Source organism: Lissotriton helveticus, chromosome 2_2, assembly GCF_964261635.1.
Source record: "Lissotriton helveticus chromosome 2_2, aLisHel1.1, whole genome shotgun sequence".
NCBI classification, from domain to species: domain Eukaryota; kingdom Metazoa; phylum Chordata; class Amphibia; order Caudata; family Salamandridae; genus Lissotriton; species Lissotriton helveticus.
The window spans coordinates 462,685,730-462,703,999 of NC_136060.1; the positions used below are offsets into that span (position 1 = coordinate 462,685,730).

Here is an 18,270-nt window from a genome sequence, read left to right on the forward strand (position 1 = left end):
ACACCTTCCCTACTGTACGTAGGCTGTAGTTGGAATAGTAAATCTTACTATTCCTAAGTCCAGCACCCTACAGCGCAAGTCATGGTAACGACTTGCGTTGTAAAAGATGCGTTGTGATGTACCGTGATCATTTTGATTGCGTTGTAACATCATACAACTGGGGCCTCAATAGTGCCAGCAGAGGAGACAAGGTAAGTAAAAAAAGTAGTTTCTCTGTGCATGTGTGTGTTTATATGAGTGTTTGAGAGTAAAAAAGACGAGTGAAAGTTTGTGTGTGAGTGTTTGAAAGTGTCAAAGAGAGCGAAAGCGAGTGAGAATCTGCGTTTGAGAGGGTGAATGAATAAGTGAGAGTGAGTCTGAGGGAGTGATTGAAGAAACGTGAGTGCATTAGAAGGAGTGAGTGATTGGAGAGTGTGAGAGGGAGTGGAAGTGAGTCTGGGGTGTAGCTATCAATGGTGCAGCAGGTGCGGATGCACCAGGGCTCACAGTCAGTGAACAGTGGCGGCTAGTGATCTTTGAAAGTGGTGAGGCATAATACCTGCCAGGAGTTCTTCCAATTTGTTTTTCAAAATTTGCTTTGAGAGATCACCCTATGTCATGAATTACCTTCATTGTGCCAAAGCCAGCTTTTTGTTATGGGTAGCCACTTATCACACGAATTTCATACAATATTCCAGTGCTAGAATATTTCCATTGATACTGTCCATATACTATGCTGTGCCGTATGTCAGGAATTACCTCCAGTATTCCAGTACAGCAGTTGCCCCCCCCCCCAAACCCGCCCCTCAGCCCCAAAATGCCACGGCTGCCCACTCTCAAGCAACAAATTACCACTAGTACGCCAGTATTAGTATTTTGCCATAGGTGTATCCTTATGGTCACTATTCCAGTATGTTCAAATGTCCATGACACACAGGGTTAAAACTCTTGGACTTAAGATACATCTATCTCCCTGTTGCTCTGCAGTAACAACCCCCAGCTTTGGGGGTTAGTTCCTTCAATGCAAAAGTCCTGAGCGGGTGGTTCCAACCAGGCGGGCAACTAGAGACAAATTTCGGGGGGGGCTGAAAAATATTTCGGGGGGGCTAATTCTTCCAACCATAGACAGTGGCTGTAAGAACGGGAGAAAACACAACAAAAGCCTAATTTACAAGTAAATGGTCTTTTAAAGACCTGTTAAGTACTCGGGTGCGGCTGCAATTTGATGGTCGCCAGCCCGCAAAGCTGTGTCAGCACGGTCTGACACACACGACGGGGGGGCTGAAGCCCCGTGAGCCCAATGGGTGTTGCGCGCTTGGCTCCAACATGGCGGCTCGCCTCTCATTCGAGAGCCCCAGCAGACGAGCTTTCATTATATTAATCCCTGCCAGCAGGTGGCGATCTGTAAATATTGCAGGTTGTCCTGCACCAAGGGGACAGAGGCCGAAGCCATCACCAATCCATCAGACTGGCATGCACTGGACATGTCCTAAATGAGCTGGAGAGAGAGAATTACAACTGCAGAGTTACAAGTAATGAATACTTATGTGATCTTTTTGTGCATGTGTCTACAGCGCGGGAAAAGTCCCAATAGACGGCCAACATATCTGTACTCTCCTAGTGTAAAAAGACAGCAGCTACTGCAAGGCGGTGTATCTCCATGAGGTAAAATCAATTCTGAATGACCTGTCAGATTTGGTAGCTGGGGGGTCAGATAGGCTTGCATCTCCACCAGCAGAAGGCTTCCAAGGGTAGCACAATATTCACATGGTGATGCTGCCAGCCCCTCTGGTATCAACCCTCAACACCAGGGCTCAGAACTACAGCAGCACTTAGATAGAGGACACATTGGTTCTTTATTCATATTCTATTCCCAAGCACCGCATTACCTGCACTGCTATTTATTGTGCCTTTAGCAGCACTGGAGGCAGCAAAGCCTGCTACAAGTGTATGCAAATGTGGCCCAAAAGTTGGCACTTTTGCTGATATGACAGGATGTCAATCAGCAGTAGCAACCACATACCAGCTGAAAGAAATACATACAACATACACCTAAACCAGAATGAACTGGGCCTTCTGCATCTTTTATAAAAATCTGATGCATTTTTCACTAGTTTTGAGGATTGCTATGGGTTTCTCACTGGAGCAAAACTAGGAAAGGTCTTTGCCACAAACCCTATTGGGAAGTCATGTAACAGCCTAATAAAGTTCCTTTAAAGAGTTAGTCTGTCCTACTAAAACAGTTGTTAGACATTAGGGGCCATATGTATCAAGATACCCATTTGCGATTCCCAAATAGCGATTTTTAAGAAATCGCCATTTGAGAATCGCAAATGGGTATGCATGTACAAAATCGAATTTTTTTTGCGATTTATTAAAATTCTTTAATGGCGATTAGCACATTGCGAATCGCAATTAAGGAATACTTTCCCATTCATTTCTATGGGCCAGGAGGCCCATGGGAATGAATGGGAAGCTATTCTCAATTTGCGATTCGCAAATTGAGAATAATTTCAAGGGTGCAGGGGTGTCCAAAGGACACCCTGTTGCATCCCTGAAATATGCATGGGTGCACATGTGGCGCACATACATGCCCTAAGGGCATGTATGTGCGTCACATGGCACTTTGAAAAATGCAAAACTGTGCATTTTTCAAGGAATTCGCAACTTACCACCAACTAGAAGTTGGTGGTAACTTGCGATTCCTGAAGGGCATTTTGCGAATTTTTTTTGCTACATACATTGCATTTAAGGAATCGCAAAATTTGCGATTCCTTAAATGCAATTGCAAAATAAGGAATCGCAAAATTTGCGATTCCTTATTTTCCACCAGATTTTGCTTAATACATTCCATTTAGCAAATTCGCATTCGCAAAGGCCGAAATTCTGCGAATTTCAGCCTTTGCGAATGCGAATTTGCTTGATACATATGGCCCTAGGTCATCACAGACAAGACTAGGACGTGTGTCTGTTAGAATGGTAACCAAGAGGAGGTTAGCATACAAATAACCTGTTATCTTCCTATTATATTTTTGTATTGCCATGCAAATCACCTACATTTACTACAAATCGCCTATATCTAGACTCAGGCATAGCTCAAGTGGCACTGCAATCTTACCTGTTCAAAGGAGACGGCACACTCCGCGCAGATCGCGATGGCCACCGCGGCACACACTTCGTAAGATGTAGGGCACAGTACTCTACTAGAATTGCAGCAACTACAATCTGCACCCTGAAAGCAAACAAAAATATTGTGAGAGAAGAAATGGGATCAGAAAAGTGATTTAATGCGATACCACAATTTATTATTTTGGCAACTATACAACATGATATGATGCTGAGCTGAAGTACTAATGTAGAAAACCAAACCTGGTGGGTGATAATTACAATTCATCATTTGAAAGAGCTGTTGAGCGCAGATGATGATAGTGACAAACGGATGTATGACGGTACAACGCATACTTTTACAACGCATACCTTTACAATGCATTTTGTACAACGCAACATCCATTACAACGCATTCCATTACTACGCATAATACCTTTACAACGCATACCATTACAACGCATAACATTACATTGCATGTTTGGTAAGTATTGGATATTGTAGGGGTAAAAATTACTATTCTAACTCCAGGGGGTGCAACCGTAGGGTAAGTGTTGGGGTAAAAATTACTATTCTAACTCCTGGGGGTGCAACAGTAGGGTAAGTGTTGGATAGTGTAGGGGTAAAAATTACTATTCTAACTCCAGGGGGTGCAACAGTAGGGTAAGTGTTGGATAGTGTAGGGGTAAAAATTACTATTCTAACTCCAGGGGGTGCAACAGTAGAGTAAGTGTTGGATAGTGTAGGGGTAAAAATTACTATTCTAACTCCAGGGGGTGCAACAGTAGGGTACGTGTTGGATAGTGTAGGGGTAAAAATTACTATTCTAACTCCAGGGGGTGCAACAGTAGGGTAAGTGTTGGATAGTGTAGGGGTAAAAATTACTATTCTAACTCCAGGGGGTGCAACAGTAGGGTAAGTGTTGGATAGTGTAGGGGTAAAAATTACTATTCTAACTCCTGGGGGTGCAACAGTAGGGTAAGTGTTGGATAGTGTAGGGGTAAAAATTACTATTCTAACTCCAGGGGGTGCAACAGTAGGGTAAGTGTTGGATAGTGTAGGGGTAAAAATTACTATTCTAACTCCAGGGGGTGCAACAGTAGGGTAAGTGTTGGATAGTGTAGGGGTAAAAATTACTATTCTAACTCCTGGGGTTGCAACAGTAGGGTAAGTGTTGGATAGTGTAGGGGTAAAAATTACTATTCTAACTCCAGGGGGTGCAACAGTAGGGTAAGTGTTGGATAGTGTAGGGGTAAAAATTACTATTCTAACTCCAGGGGGTGCAACAGTAGAGTAAGTGTTGGATAGTGTAGGGGTAAAAATTACTATTCTAACTCCAGGGGGTGCAACAGTAGGGTACGTGTTGGATAGTGTAGGGGTAAAAATTACTATTCTAACTCCAGCGGGTGCAACAGTAGGGTAAGTGTTGGATAGTGTAGGGGTAAAAATTACTATTCTAACTCCAGGGGGTGCAACAGTAGGGTAAGTGTTGGATAGTGTAGGGGTAAACATTACTATTCTATCTCCAGGGGGTGCAACAATAGGGTAAGTGTTGGATGGTAATGTTATGCGTTGTAATGGTATGCGATGTAATGACTGCGTTGTAATGACATGCGTTGTAGTGGTGTGCGTTGTAGTGTCATGCGTTGTAATGGTTGCGTTGTAATGGCATGCGTTGTAATGGATGTTGCGTTGTAAAAGTTTCGTTGTAATGGTAGTGCGTTGTAAAAGTTGCGTTGTAAAGGTTGTTTCCCGTGAGAAACACAGCCACGTGTGGATCCCTGAAATTTCAGACTAAGCTGGTCTAAACACTGGCACAGGGATTGGGAAAGTGAAAGCAATTCACAGATTGTGGCACATACACATGGTTTTAGTATTCTTAAAACGATTCTATAAGGTGGAAATCTGTCTAGAGCCTGATGGTACAATAATGGATTTTAGACCTGAAAGCCCTTTCCGAAAATAAAAACTAAACTAAAACTAAATTGTCATGGACTACATGATAGTGTCTGGTTAGTGCACAATGATGATGGTATGTGTGTCTATTTCTCTCTCTCTCTTTGCACCTTTGTGTGAGGTGCCCTGCCTTTAGGATGACTTCCTTGTCCCACAGCTGGACCTCCAGTGGAATGGAGAGATAAAGATCTGGTTGACTTCAGAGTTTCACCAGTGACTTTTTCTACAAAAACTGCCCTCTCCCATGTGTCCAACTTTTTAACCTCTTGCCCTCACAATAACCTCCCCTTTCATACTTCCTGATCTTTCTGCTGCATTTGGCACAATTGGTCACCCAACTCCAGTAGCAACACTAACCACACTAGGGGCCAGATGTAGGAGCCCAAATACCGGTCGGTAACGGCCGATTTCAGCCGTTACCGACCGGTATTTAGGAATTGGCATGTAGGGGCCATTATTTTACAGAATCGGTAAATTTACCGATTCGGTAAATTTACAGATTCTGTAAAATACCGAATCGGTAATTTTACCGATTCGGTAATTCCAAATGTAGGTGACACTCCTGAGAGTGTCACAGGCACTTAAGAGTCGGTATTTTACCACACAATCCTATTGTGTGGTAAAATACCGAATCCAGGTGTGCATGCACATCTGTGCATGCACACTGTGCAATGTGACACACAGACATGCCCTAAGGGCATGTATGTGTGCCACATGTCACACATGCCTTTACTTCGGGTGCTAGAGGGTGTCAAAGTGACACCCCCTGCACCCTTGCAACATTCGGTATTTACCGATTCGGTAAATACCGAATCGGTATTTCCCATTGATTCCTATGGGCTTCACAGCCCATAGGAATCAATAGGAAATACAGATTCGGTATTTACCGAATCGGTAAATACCGAATGTTACCGATTCGGTATTTCTATTTTCAAAAATACCTACATCTCCCACCTTCATATTTACCGATTCAAAAATACAGAATCGGTCAAATTCGGTATTTATGAGTCGGTAAATGTCCCTCACCTACATCTGGCCCTTGGTCTCAGAGGCTCAGCACTAAAGCGTTTTCATCCTATCCCGTTTAACACTCTGTCTGCAGTCCCTCACTGCTCCTCGCTCTCCATTCACTGATGTCTATCAGAAAAAGTCCCACTTGGCTCTCACTCCCTCTATCCCTCCCTCGCTTCTATACCTCTTCCCCCAGCTTTGTCATACTTTCCAATGTATTTTCTTATCATATCTATGTGGATGGTGCACCCATCTTTCTCTCTTGTCCCACATGCCAGGGTCTCACAGCTGTCCATCAACAAACATCACTTTCATGTCACTTATGCTGAACTCCTTCAAGACAGAAATATTCTACTTTCTAGCCACTTGGGCAACTGATTCACTCCTGGCCAATCCACTTAATTCTCTATATCCTAACCCAGGCAGGAAACTTAAGAGTACAATTCAACCTTTCAATGAATGTGGAAACATTTAAAACTAAACCTGCCACAGCAGCTGGATCCAATTACCGACTTTGGAAAGATCTATCCTTCTATATCTATCCTATGAGCTTCTCACTTGCGCTCAGCAAACTTGACTATTGTGAAAGTCTTCTTGTGGGTCTTCCACTGAACTCTTTTACCCCATTCGCTGACTCCATAAAGTTAGCCACTATGACCCTGTATAATCGCCTAAAACCCATGCCTACCCCTACCTTGCATCCCCTAGTTTGCTGGCTGTCGGCTTGAAATTAAGCTCCCAGCAAGTTATTATTCCTGGTGCCCAAAGCCATAAATTCCTCCTCCTGGACCTTCCTACCTTCTAAGCGGGTACGCCCCTACTTGTAATATACGCTCAATCAACCATAACTCCTGGTCACTCTCAAACGACTATGAGTGGCTTCAAAATGTCTGTCCATTTTACTGGCAGCACTGCCCACTCTTGGCAGAAATGTGAGCTAAATATCTCTGCTCCATTCTCCAAGAACAATCTCAAGGAACAACTCACCCAACAAGAAACGTAATCAGTAACCACACTACAACCTTAAATCCAGACCAAATCTGCACTGCACACCTGAATCCATGCGATATGTGCTTTCTGTACTGTTATGCTTCTGTTAAACTCCCACCACCCACCTGTTCCATAACATGCTCTGTATGTTTCCATTGTAGCTGATAACTGCTTAGGCACAGTGGAACTGCTACTAACTCAAGAATTTCTTGTTAAGATGATCTTACTCAAAGTGAATGAAGGCAGGTACAGTGAACAGAAGAAAATACAGTTCAGAAAGCATCAGGCAAGCAGCTTGCACCAGTGGCTGCACGGGATTGGTGACCCATACATAATGCTTTAAGGATAAACGAGTTTGATTCAGTCAACACTCTTCACCTTCTATTTAAGTGTAACTACTTCCTTGGCGAAAGGAGAAAAAAAGTTTCTTGTTTTTTGCCAATAAAGAAGAATTCCTGATGCTTACCCCCCCTTACTCTTTCAGACGTTTCTACATTCCCCATTTCAGAGTGACCTTGGGGCAGGGTTAATGTTCATTTAATGTTTTTTTAAAAGAGACGGTGTGAGGTTCAACATTCTGGGTGATATTGATTATTCTCTGTCTTGCAAAAAAGAGAAAGGTTTTGGTCTCTGGCCCATAGGAAAAGTACATGTCTTTCAAGCAGCAGAGAAGAAATGTTCAGTGTTGTTAGTGTGGAAACCAAACGACAAATTCTGTGATAGTGACGCAGCCTTTCATGCGAACTCTAACGCCCCTCAGCAAACTCGTCTCTACACATTACATAACGTGTAATTATAATGTGTAAAGCATACATTCACTATGGGAATCAAGGAGCTGGATTTTAGATGCTTCTCACTTATTTTATCGATCACAGGAGGATGAAAGCCAGAGTGGACTCACTGGTGCCAAACACAGATTCCTGCAGTGGGTGCATTAGTCCACTGAGCCATAAGACCTTGTTGAGTGCCCAGACTTAGCAAAAGGATGAGGTTTGCATTACTAGCAGAAATGAGAGTTCTGAAAAGGTAAACGGACATATTGAGCTGGCATCTGTGAAATGTAGATTGTTTGTGTACATGCACGAGCAGATGCCTGCATGGTCATCCTGAAGTAGTAAAACAGATCGAACTCCCTCTTCCATTTTGCACTACTTTTTGTCATATCGTTGTGATGTGAGCGGTCGCAAAACACTAGCAAATTACCACCCTCTTCAAAAGAGTGGTAATGGAGTCGCAAATGAGAAGGAGTCTCAAGGGGACTACTTTCCCTTTGTGACAGGCTCTGATAATATTTGTTAACACCTTAGAGTCTCATGACGAGCTGAGCTCGTCATGAGCCACGGTGCTCGTGTGCTCAAGACGAGCTGAGCTCGTCATGAGCCACGGTGCTCGTGTGCTCAAGACGAGCTGAGCTCGTCATGAACGTTGGAACGCTCGCATGCTGGGCAAATTCCCCTGCTGTGCGAGCGTTCTAATGAAAGGGTGTGGTCATGACGAGCTCAGCTCGTCATGAGCACACGACCACCGTGGCTCATGACGAGCTCAGCTCGTCATGAGCACGGGGGCGCTGTGCGCGCCGCACCACCCCCAGCACGTGCACGCCCCCCCCCCCACACCCTCCAGCACAGCAGGGGAATTTGCCCAGCTGTGAAGGGGTTAAGCATTATAAAAAATGGGGTAACCCAAAACGGTTCTTTATTGGACCTGGGTAGTCAATATTGGCATAGAAACAATGGCCCAACCCGAAATCGATTATTGCCTCAATGAATCAGTACTCACAGTTGATCATTTTTGTGACTGAATAGGTGTTTCAAGTTAATCACCACTTGTAGATTTTATCAAACAACTTAGAAATGCATCCACCTTGAAAAATTAATTTATTCAAAAAATGAATTTATTCAAAAATGAGGAGTTTTAATGAATTACTCCAAACAGCGAGGAAATTTCATATATACATTAATAAAAATTTTTGAACAACGAACGGTAACAAAGAGAGCAGCGTGCTTCTATAAAGGTGCCGGAAAAATAGAGAGAAATAGTGATTTTGATAGAAAGGGTGTAAGCCTCAACAGAATAGTGACATAGAGTTGTTTATAAAATTGAAAAAAACACAGTGCTGTACAAAGGACAGCAGAGATATGTACAAAGGCCACTAATTGCTTATTTCTCTTTTAACATTTATACATTCTTTTACTGGCATGTATAATGTTTGAAAACGGTAGTGGTCCTATTTTAGGGGAGTTTCGCGTCGACGTTTCGACCCGTCTGGTGGTACTAGGGTAGCTGGGGACCTCGACCTGCGGGTCTTCCTCAGGACGTATGTGGCACAAAAGAACTCCGTACCGTGGTTAATAAAGCTGTGGGCCCAAAATTTCTTTGTTGGGATGATCAAAAAACCTCCTACACCTGGATGGTTATGGACGACTGAAGGGTCACAGTCTCGCTCCTTCAGTACCAATTAGTGGTCGTGGGCCTTCCACCAAAGTTATTCAGTTGTAGATGTCAACAGTAACATATACGAATTAATCCGTTACTTTTTGGTGTCCGTGTGCTGGCATCTTAGTCAGGGGGCCTCGTGACTTGAGCAGTCGCCGCCAGGAAAGCCACACTCCCGCGTCATTTATTGCCGGTTGAGATCGTCTTTTGTAAACGACCCTTAAGTGGAAGCCGCCATCCCGTAAGGAACTCTGGCGCTTTCATTGAATTCCACCTAGACTCACTAAGATGCCAGCACACGGACACCAAAAAGTAACGGATTAATTCGTATATGTTACTGTTGACATCTACAACTGAATAACTTTGGTGGAAGGCCCACGACCACTAATTGGTACTGAAGGAGCGAGACTGTGACCCTTCAGTCGTCCATAACCATCCAGGTGTAGGAGGTTTTTTGATCATCCCAACAAAGAAATTTTGGGCCCACAGCTTTATTAACCACGGTACGGAGTTCTTTTGTGCCACATACGTCCTGAGGAAGACCCGCAGGTCGAGGTCCCCAGCTACCCTAGTACCACCAGACGGGTCGAAACGTCGACGCGAAACTCCCCTAAAATAGGACCACTACCGTTTTCAAACATTATACATGCCAGTAAAAGAATGTATAAATGTTAAAAGAGAAATAAGCAATTAGTGGCCTTTGTACATATCTCTGCTGTCCTTTGTACAGCACTGTGTTTTTTTCAATTTTATAAACAACTCTATGTCACTATTCTGTTGAGGCTTACACCCTTTCTATCAAAATCACTATTTCTCTCTATTTTTCCGGCACCTTTATAGAAGCACGCTGCTCTCTTTGTTACCGTTCGTTGTTCAAAAATTTTTATTAATGTATATATGAAATTTCCTCGCTGTTTGGAGTAATTCATTAAAACTCCTCATTTTTGAATAAATTCATTTTTTGAATAAATTAATTTTTCAAGGTGGATGCATTTCTAAGTTGTTTGATAAAATCTACAAGTGGTGATTAACTTGAAACACCTATTCAGTCACAAAAATGATCAACTGTGAGTACTGATTCATTGAGGCAATAATCGATTTCGGGTTGGGCCATTGTTTCAGTGAAGGGGTTAAGGGCAGGCAGTGGTCCCAGAAACCAATACCTGCCCTTAAAAAATGAAACGAAAACGTTAAATTTTTTTTTTTTTTTTAATGCATCCCCTTTTCCTTTAAGGAAAATGGGCTGCATTAAAAAAAAATACAACTGCTTTATTTAAAAGCAGTCCCAGACATGGTGGTCTGCTGAGCCCAGCAGGCAACCATACCTGGGAGGGCCTGCCATTCCCAATGGGGTCGCAAATTGCGAGTGACTCATTAATATTCATGAGCCTCCCATTTTGCGACCCCATTGGGAATTGTTAACAGTCGCAAATTGGGTGGTCGTACATCTGGCCCTATGTCTGCCTGGTATTATGTGGGCCATTACAAAATATCGGGGTAACCCAATAATCGCCACAAGACCTGGGTACAATGTGAGAATGAAAAAAGTGGGCCGTGACTGCCTATGAAGAAAAACAAAGGTTATCACATATCTGATTAAATCGGATGTTCTACCACCATGGAATAATTTACTTACGTTTTTTAAATACCGGTGAGGACTTCACAAGGTTGGTCCTCACAAGTGGAGTTCACCTCACTCCAGGGGAAAATACCGACCTGGCCATTAAGTAACTATTCTTCATTGGCAAACCTGGGATGCCTGTGCGGCACCAGGGCAAGGTTGCTCCCTTTCGCCCTGAAGAAGACTCGCACGGAGGTTTAAGTCACCCTCCCACCCAGGACCTGTACCTTATTCCATCCCTACCGTCTGATGTTGCATTTATGCATTTACAATAAACTGCAAAATATGTTGTAAATAACTCTCTTAGGACAGGCCATTTTGCACTGGTCTCTTTACCAGTTCATTGTCAAAATATTCGAAAAATGTGTGAATTCTCAAAACTAGTGACTTCCACCTCTCCCTATTCATCACAAGCACGCCCCTCCCTCACTCCCTTCTTGAGCAACCTTTTCCATCATCCTATTGTCAAATAATTTTGATTTAACTCAAATATATGAAATAAATATACTGAACTAATATAATTCTTGGCGCTTCCTTTGTTTTACATTTACTGTATGTTTTGAATAATTCTATCCTTGCTATCAGGGTATGTGGCTGCATTCCAAATTGTATTGATTACTAGTGTTTGACTGATATAGCAACACACGCAGGATAAATTGCAATTTGTTTTTCTTCAAAGGCAGTCATGGACCACTTTTTAGGTTTCGCCTGGCCGTAGCACTGCGCAGCAGTGCACGCACAGGCGAAATCTTTTGATGTATAGTGTGGGGCTTTGTCCCGCCTCTCTCTTCCATTGGCTAGCTTCATAAATGGAGGCTAGCCATTGGAAGAGATTGGTTGTCAATCACTCTTTCCCCGTCAGGACGAGATTCGGGGGCGTTTCTGTCTCTTTTTTTAAGTCCCGCCCCCACACCCTCCCTCTCGCCGAGGAGTTATTCCGGCCTCTTCCCGTTGTTAGCGATCCATTTGTTCCCGCCTCCTCCCTGTTGTTCATGTTCTCTATCCTCCCCTTCCCGTTGTTGTGCCTTGTTTATCCCCCGCCCTCTCTCCCGTTGTCCATGCCTTCTCCCTTCCGCCAGCCCACTGTCCGTGTCTCCTCCCTCCCGCCCGCCCACTGTTTGTGGCCTTGTTTATCCCCCGCCCTCCCTCCCGTTGTCCGTGCCTTCTCCCTCCTGCCCGCCCACTGTCCGTGCCTCCTCCCTCCCGCCCGCCCACTGTCCGTGCCATGTTGGGGAGTATCAACAGGAGCGACCAATCAGGATCAGCGGGGAGTCACGCTCGTTCTGGTTTTGGGAACGGAGTGGGCTTGCGGCCTAGCTCGCATTGGGCTGAGTTTGACTTTACCTTCTGTGTGTGGGCGGGTCGATATGAAATGGGCGTGGCCAGTGCTACAGGGGCCGTGATTTGATGAATGGGCAGGGCTGGTCCTCGGTGATGGGCGTGGCTCCTGGCTGTGGGCCGGGCCTGTTCCTGCTGGCTCTGTGACTCTTCCTTGGATTCACTTCCTGTCTCTGTGATTCCGTCTGAAGATTGTGGTGAGCTGTGTGACCCCTACCGTCATCACCCCTAGGAGCATTCGACCCCACCTGAAGCAGGAGGGCCGCTATCCTCGGAGCATCCAAGCACCTCATTCTCAAGGAAGCGCACCTCCGCAGGAGCCAGGAGCGACCATGGACTGGGGCAGCAAGCTGTGGGTGAGTGCGGGGGTTGGGCTGCAAGGAGGGGAATGGGGTCACTTCGGGTTATTACACTGTAGGGTGAATAGGAAGTGATGCTGGAAGAGGGAGGCTCTGACGGCAGCAGTATGTGGGTGGGCAAGTGAGAGTCTGGTCGGGGGGGGTTAATGACACTTTATGCATCACTTGTTAGGGATGGTTGTACGACTTTATGATCACTGAGTGGTTAGTCTACGACCATTTAGGGAGTGAAGCTGTGGTCAACAGGATTGCAATTTTGAGTTTATCAGGGAGATATTTTTTTTTGGGGGGGGTGAAGTGAGTCTGTAGCCACCGACGAAAACTCAAAATCATTGGGTCATGGAGTGGGTTGGACTTTGACCATATAGGTGTAAGAACAACAATCTGTGGTCAGTTTGGTGGATGGACTCCCACTGATGGAGGTAGACCACGGCCACTTGTCACTGGGGTGGAAGGGAATGAGACTTTGATCAGTGGGTGTGATACTTTACTAGTGGGTGAGACTCTGAACACTGGGGAAATTGATTGAAAGTTGTTAACTGAGGACTGGGACGATCGAATTACTGCCAGAGAGTGAACCAATAGCATTAGTAGAGATATACTATAAGATATAACTATAAGATCATTGATTGAGACAACCTGGGCTTTGGGGCTGCAGAGCAGGGGTGTACATCAATCTGTTCTTATTAACCTGTCAGTGTGGGGTGTGTGGGAGAGTTAGACTTTTGTTACTGGGAAGTGAGACTCTGTGGCAATCTGGGAGGTCACCTGGAGGGTTACTTTGGGGTCACTAGATTTCGAAGAGGCTTGGTTCTGTTTGGAAAAAATGTACTGCTATTTAGTGCGCGCCATGGCATTTTTAAGAAATTGCAATAATGCTGTTTCAACACTGATGTTAAAACAACGGCCCTTCATCTGGGCTGGAGAGACCTAGTACAGTTAAATAGTACTTAAACGCACATAATTGTGTCCTGAAGAGGCAATGCTGAGTAGTGCTCCAGAGCGGATAATTTGCAGCTTTGGGTAGTTTCTCTGGTACTCATCGCCACCTCTTTGGCTAGAGTTGTACCTGCTTCCCTCCTCAGGCGTAGGCCTTGAGCAGTGTCATAAACAGTTCAGCCACTGCAGGAAGCACCCAGACAATTGTGTTTAATATATCTTTTATAGAATAAAAATAACACGTAAACCTTAAAATTAAGGTGGAGAGCTGTATGTTTTTAACAGACTGACATCATAATTTTTGGGAGGATGGATAGAATATCTTTAAAAAGGTTATTATTACCAGTATTTGGTGTATCGGAAACAAACCCGAAATGACTAGTTCTTATTTTAGGGCAAAAAGCAACAAAAATGTGTGATGTTGCTCATTTAGGTCCTTATTTATTGACGGTCCCTTAATTAAAAGATTGGCAATTTATAGTAACCAAAGTGTGGGGTTCTTTCCTGAGCAATCACAGCTCTTTCATGGTTTTAGCTTGGTTGAATAAACAGCTTGTCATACTTTTTTTTAGGTCGCTAAACGCTCCCTCCAGACCCCCCCCCAAATCCTTACAACACATATTTATTAATTGTTTTGTCAGTTGTGGCTGTGCTCGACGTACACTAGTCATCCTAGCAATACATTATGGTAAATATAGTATTTTCTGTCAGTTTCACTTTGTAGTTCCTGTACTGTTTTTACTTTCGACCGCTGCTTGCAAAGTTCATCGATCTCTTTACATACTGTTCAGTGTCAGTACCAAACACCAGAAGACAATGTTCTTTCAAAATAGGAAGGTATGGCTTCTCTTTCAATGTGATGCTCTCCTGTGGAAATTATAACTAGTCTACTTGGTGGTACGCTTCAAAGAGCCCCCGCGAGAGACGGGAAGGAGAAAGTTGAGGCCTTTCAGAAGAAAAGGTTGTCGTTTGCCCAGAGAGGTCTATCCCTGCAGCAGAAAGAGGGTCTCTGCAAGTGCCTTCCAGACAGTGCAGTTGGTAGCACGTAGGCCTGAGACCAGCTCGCCATTCATTCCAAACCTCTGCTGCAATGATCCTGAACTTGAGGACCTGGGGATCTAAATGTTCCCACAACCTAGTCTCCACCGGGTTAACTTCCTTCCTGGGTTGATGTTCCAGGCTCTGATTGGGATAAGACTCCTAATGACCATGGCATTTATTTAGGTTATTTGATAGAGCGAACCTATGCCATAGAGCACTTCTCAAGAATACAGAACGAGATGACTGGCTTTATATTAAATAGGTAAGATGATGTGGCTTGCATATTAATATGCCAGGTGGAATTTAAAAGTTGTTTATAGAAGGCAAGTGGACTAGGTGCTCACAAATCCAGCAGTTGAATTTCGCCTTAGAGAGTTCCCACAGGCTCTTCTGGAGATGTGAGAATCACTGGAATGACAGGAAGTATCCTTATAATGAAACCTCTTCATTTTAGATGTGGCTCAGATTCCTTTGGCTGTCCGTAAATACTCATGTTGTCAGTTCATTAAATAAAGTACAATAAGAAGTAGACAGATGGTGGGATTCGTGCCTGGCCCCTAAGGCATTGGCTTTCATTAGTTCTTCAGGGTTTGCCTATTGAGGCCATTATATTTTGTGGATGATTACATTATCCCATTTATGCTCCCATTCAGTTTTGGGGCATCAAGTGATCCTTTTGTTCGACTACTGCATTGTGTGCATTTCGATGTGTTTACTTTAGTACATGACATCTTATTTGTCAGTTTATGGCGTATTTGTTTAGGCAGTGTTTGCCAATTGGATGCCTTCATGCTGTTCACTAATCGCCCTTGCACATATATTTGTTTTACTTTACTGTCATGTTGAAATGTTGTTTTACATTTTTTCTAATAATACAAGGCTTTTCTTAAAGGTGCAACAGAAATATTAACCCTTTGCCAAAAGGAACTTCTGTACAGTATTTAGTTGTGTTTGCTTTTTAGGCTCACACGTAGGACGCATCTGCTGACTCCTTTTTAGGTCTCAGCCTGCGATGGCTGCGCTTGCCCAGTCTCGCTGGCGAGATTTAATGAGATAGAGGAGAACATCTAGCGAGGTTAAGCCCGCCCCTCTTTTTCATTGGCTGGCCTCCTAAACGGTGGCCAGCCATTGGAGAAGAGGTCCTAGTGACGTTCTTCTTTCTATCTAAGCCCCGTTCTTTTCAGACTGTGGGGCGTGTTTTTGACTGTTGTTTACATTCTTTGATTTTTTTTTAGAGGTCTCCGCCTACGAAAGACTGCGCACATGCGCAGTCGAGCTGGCGAAGAACTAAAAAGAACTAAAAACATCAAAGAATGTAAACAACAGTCAAAAACATGCCCCCCAGTCTGAAAAGGACGGGGCTTACAGACAAAAGGCTGTGTGCAAACATCACGTGCAAAGTCGGGAACTCGCCTGTTGCAGCAGAGGGTCTTTAGCTGCAGGCCGGGGTTTGCGCCGAGGGGGGGTCACTTCTCCAGCCCAGCGGTTTCCCGGTGTAGCCCGGATCCTACATGCGTGTAGACTCCGTCTGCCCCTGGGTCTGGTCGGCACTGTAGCGGTGTGGGGCAGGGCCAGGGTATAGTTAAGAATTGATGCAGTGTGCTGGGGGTCTCGTCGATCCGCTTGCACTATCGATGTCGACATGTTCAAAGAGTGAGGCATGGCGGGCCGGGTGGCTCGGATAACTCTTTCTCCGCATGGAAACCGCATCAGACTGCATATTCCACCGACACAGAATGCAGGGACTGGCAAGTCCTGGAATAACTTGATTGACCACAGGATCTCTTAGAAACCTAGGTTCTTATAAAGAGGGTTCCGCCTGCAATAAAGGTACAACTGTCTCTCCATTGAACAATGACTTGTTGGTTTAGCCCAGTGACCTCTGCACGTGGCTGGGGCTGCACAGTGGCCTGTTTGTTCAGTTGTCCTGTGGCTCCGGCCGGGGGCAGTGTGCTGCGCGATAATCACTTAGTCATTCATTCATTCATCAAAGCTTTATTTCGATATATAAAATATCATTGTGATCCTGTCCCGCTTCCGCCCCCGCCAGGACTACAAGCCCCTCATGACTCACCGGTAACCAGGGGACCCCACAGCATCCCTCGCTGTCGAATCCCCGCATCTCACCACAATGCCAGAGCGATACCTGTGACCCGAAGTATCCCGCCCCTCTTTCCCCCACAGGAACCATTCACCGGACTCCGGCAACAGGAAGCACTTGATCGCGACCCCGGAAGTCCCGCCCCTACAACAGCGACAGCACCAGAGAAAAGCACTCCCATCGCCCAGGACGCCGTCGGAGCATCGTGGCAGGATTCTCAGGCAGGCGGAGAGAACGGTGGAGAAGCGAACCCAGACGAAGACGTATGGTCGGAAGATTGGTGGAGTCCCTGAGGAGGTGGCTGAAGAGCGGCCGTAGTCCACTGGAGGGCTACGGCGGACCGCGTGAGTACCTAGTACCCCATTCTGAGCACTCTAGGCGCTCAGTGTACATAGTGTGAATCTCCCTTCATTAGGCACAGAGCACTGTAACTTTCACTGTACCATTTGTAAAGCACCCTCACGGCACCATCCCTCTCCCCCTCACGCACTTGTCGGACACCCTTACTATTCCAAACCCCCCTCCCCGTACCTTTTCTCCTCCCTCATCCGCACTTCTCTCCCTTTACCGATCCCTCACGACTCCGGTGTTGGTGTCAGGAGACTTGCTGTCTCATAGTGCTGGTCTAACGGTCCTCTCTCTCTCTTGTTGCCCTCCGAGGTACCTCCCCGACGGCTTACCCGACCCGAAGATCCACCCGACGGGCCCCGGACATGAAAGAAGGACCGAGACCCTCACCGACGGAAGGACCAGAGCCGATAACCCCTCCCCCGGAGCCATACTCCAGTTGATTACGAACTTTTGTGTGCTTTAATAAAACCGTTATAGCGCATTACATACGGCCTCCTTGCCTGCTATTTCAGCCCGCGACAACCCCCCCTTCACAATCATAAAAGCACATTTCAAATATAAAAAAACACAATTCATTAACAATACATTTTCCTTAAAAAGTTACTTATAAAAACCTTTGGTGTTACAATAAATAATTTAAAAAGTATTAAACTTTGTCAGCTTTGTGAATATTTAAGCATATAAAAAGGATACAGCTAAAATTTAAAATCACTTAGTCAGGTGGGGCCTGTGTCGTTAAGTTTCATGTTTGTGTCCAGTGTAGGAGTTTCCCCTTATCCCCCCTCACCAAGGAACAGGCAGCCATTTTGTGTTATCACCCACAGTGCTCAGGGAGGCTCGAGAGACAGGTGCGTTCTACAATTAAACAGTGTGGCGTGACGGAAGGCACAGTTAGTTTACAGGGTGATGGGGTGCCTGTGGGCGCTGCACCTTAAAATGTGGGACTTGACTATTAGTGGGAAAGCCGTTGCTAAGATCTTGTATGATGGATTAGGGTACCGCCCCCTCAAAATACAAATTTATTTTAATTTCATTTTAGAACC

The 18,270-nt window shown here is 45.0% G+C and overlaps 1 protein-coding gene across 1 annotated transcript in view; it reads right to left on the bottom strand.

The window, feature by feature from the left end:
• LZTS3 (leucine zipper tumor suppressor family member 3) overlaps positions 1-18,270 on the bottom strand; it is a 165,202-nt gene that overhangs the window by 123,819 nt on the left and 23,113 nt on the right. Inside the window, exon 2 of the mRNA XM_078678710.1 lies at positions 3,098-3,211. The gene's annotated coding sequence lies outside the window, so the exon portion shown is untranslated. The remainder of the gene's footprint in view (positions 1-3,097; positions 3,212-18,270) is intronic.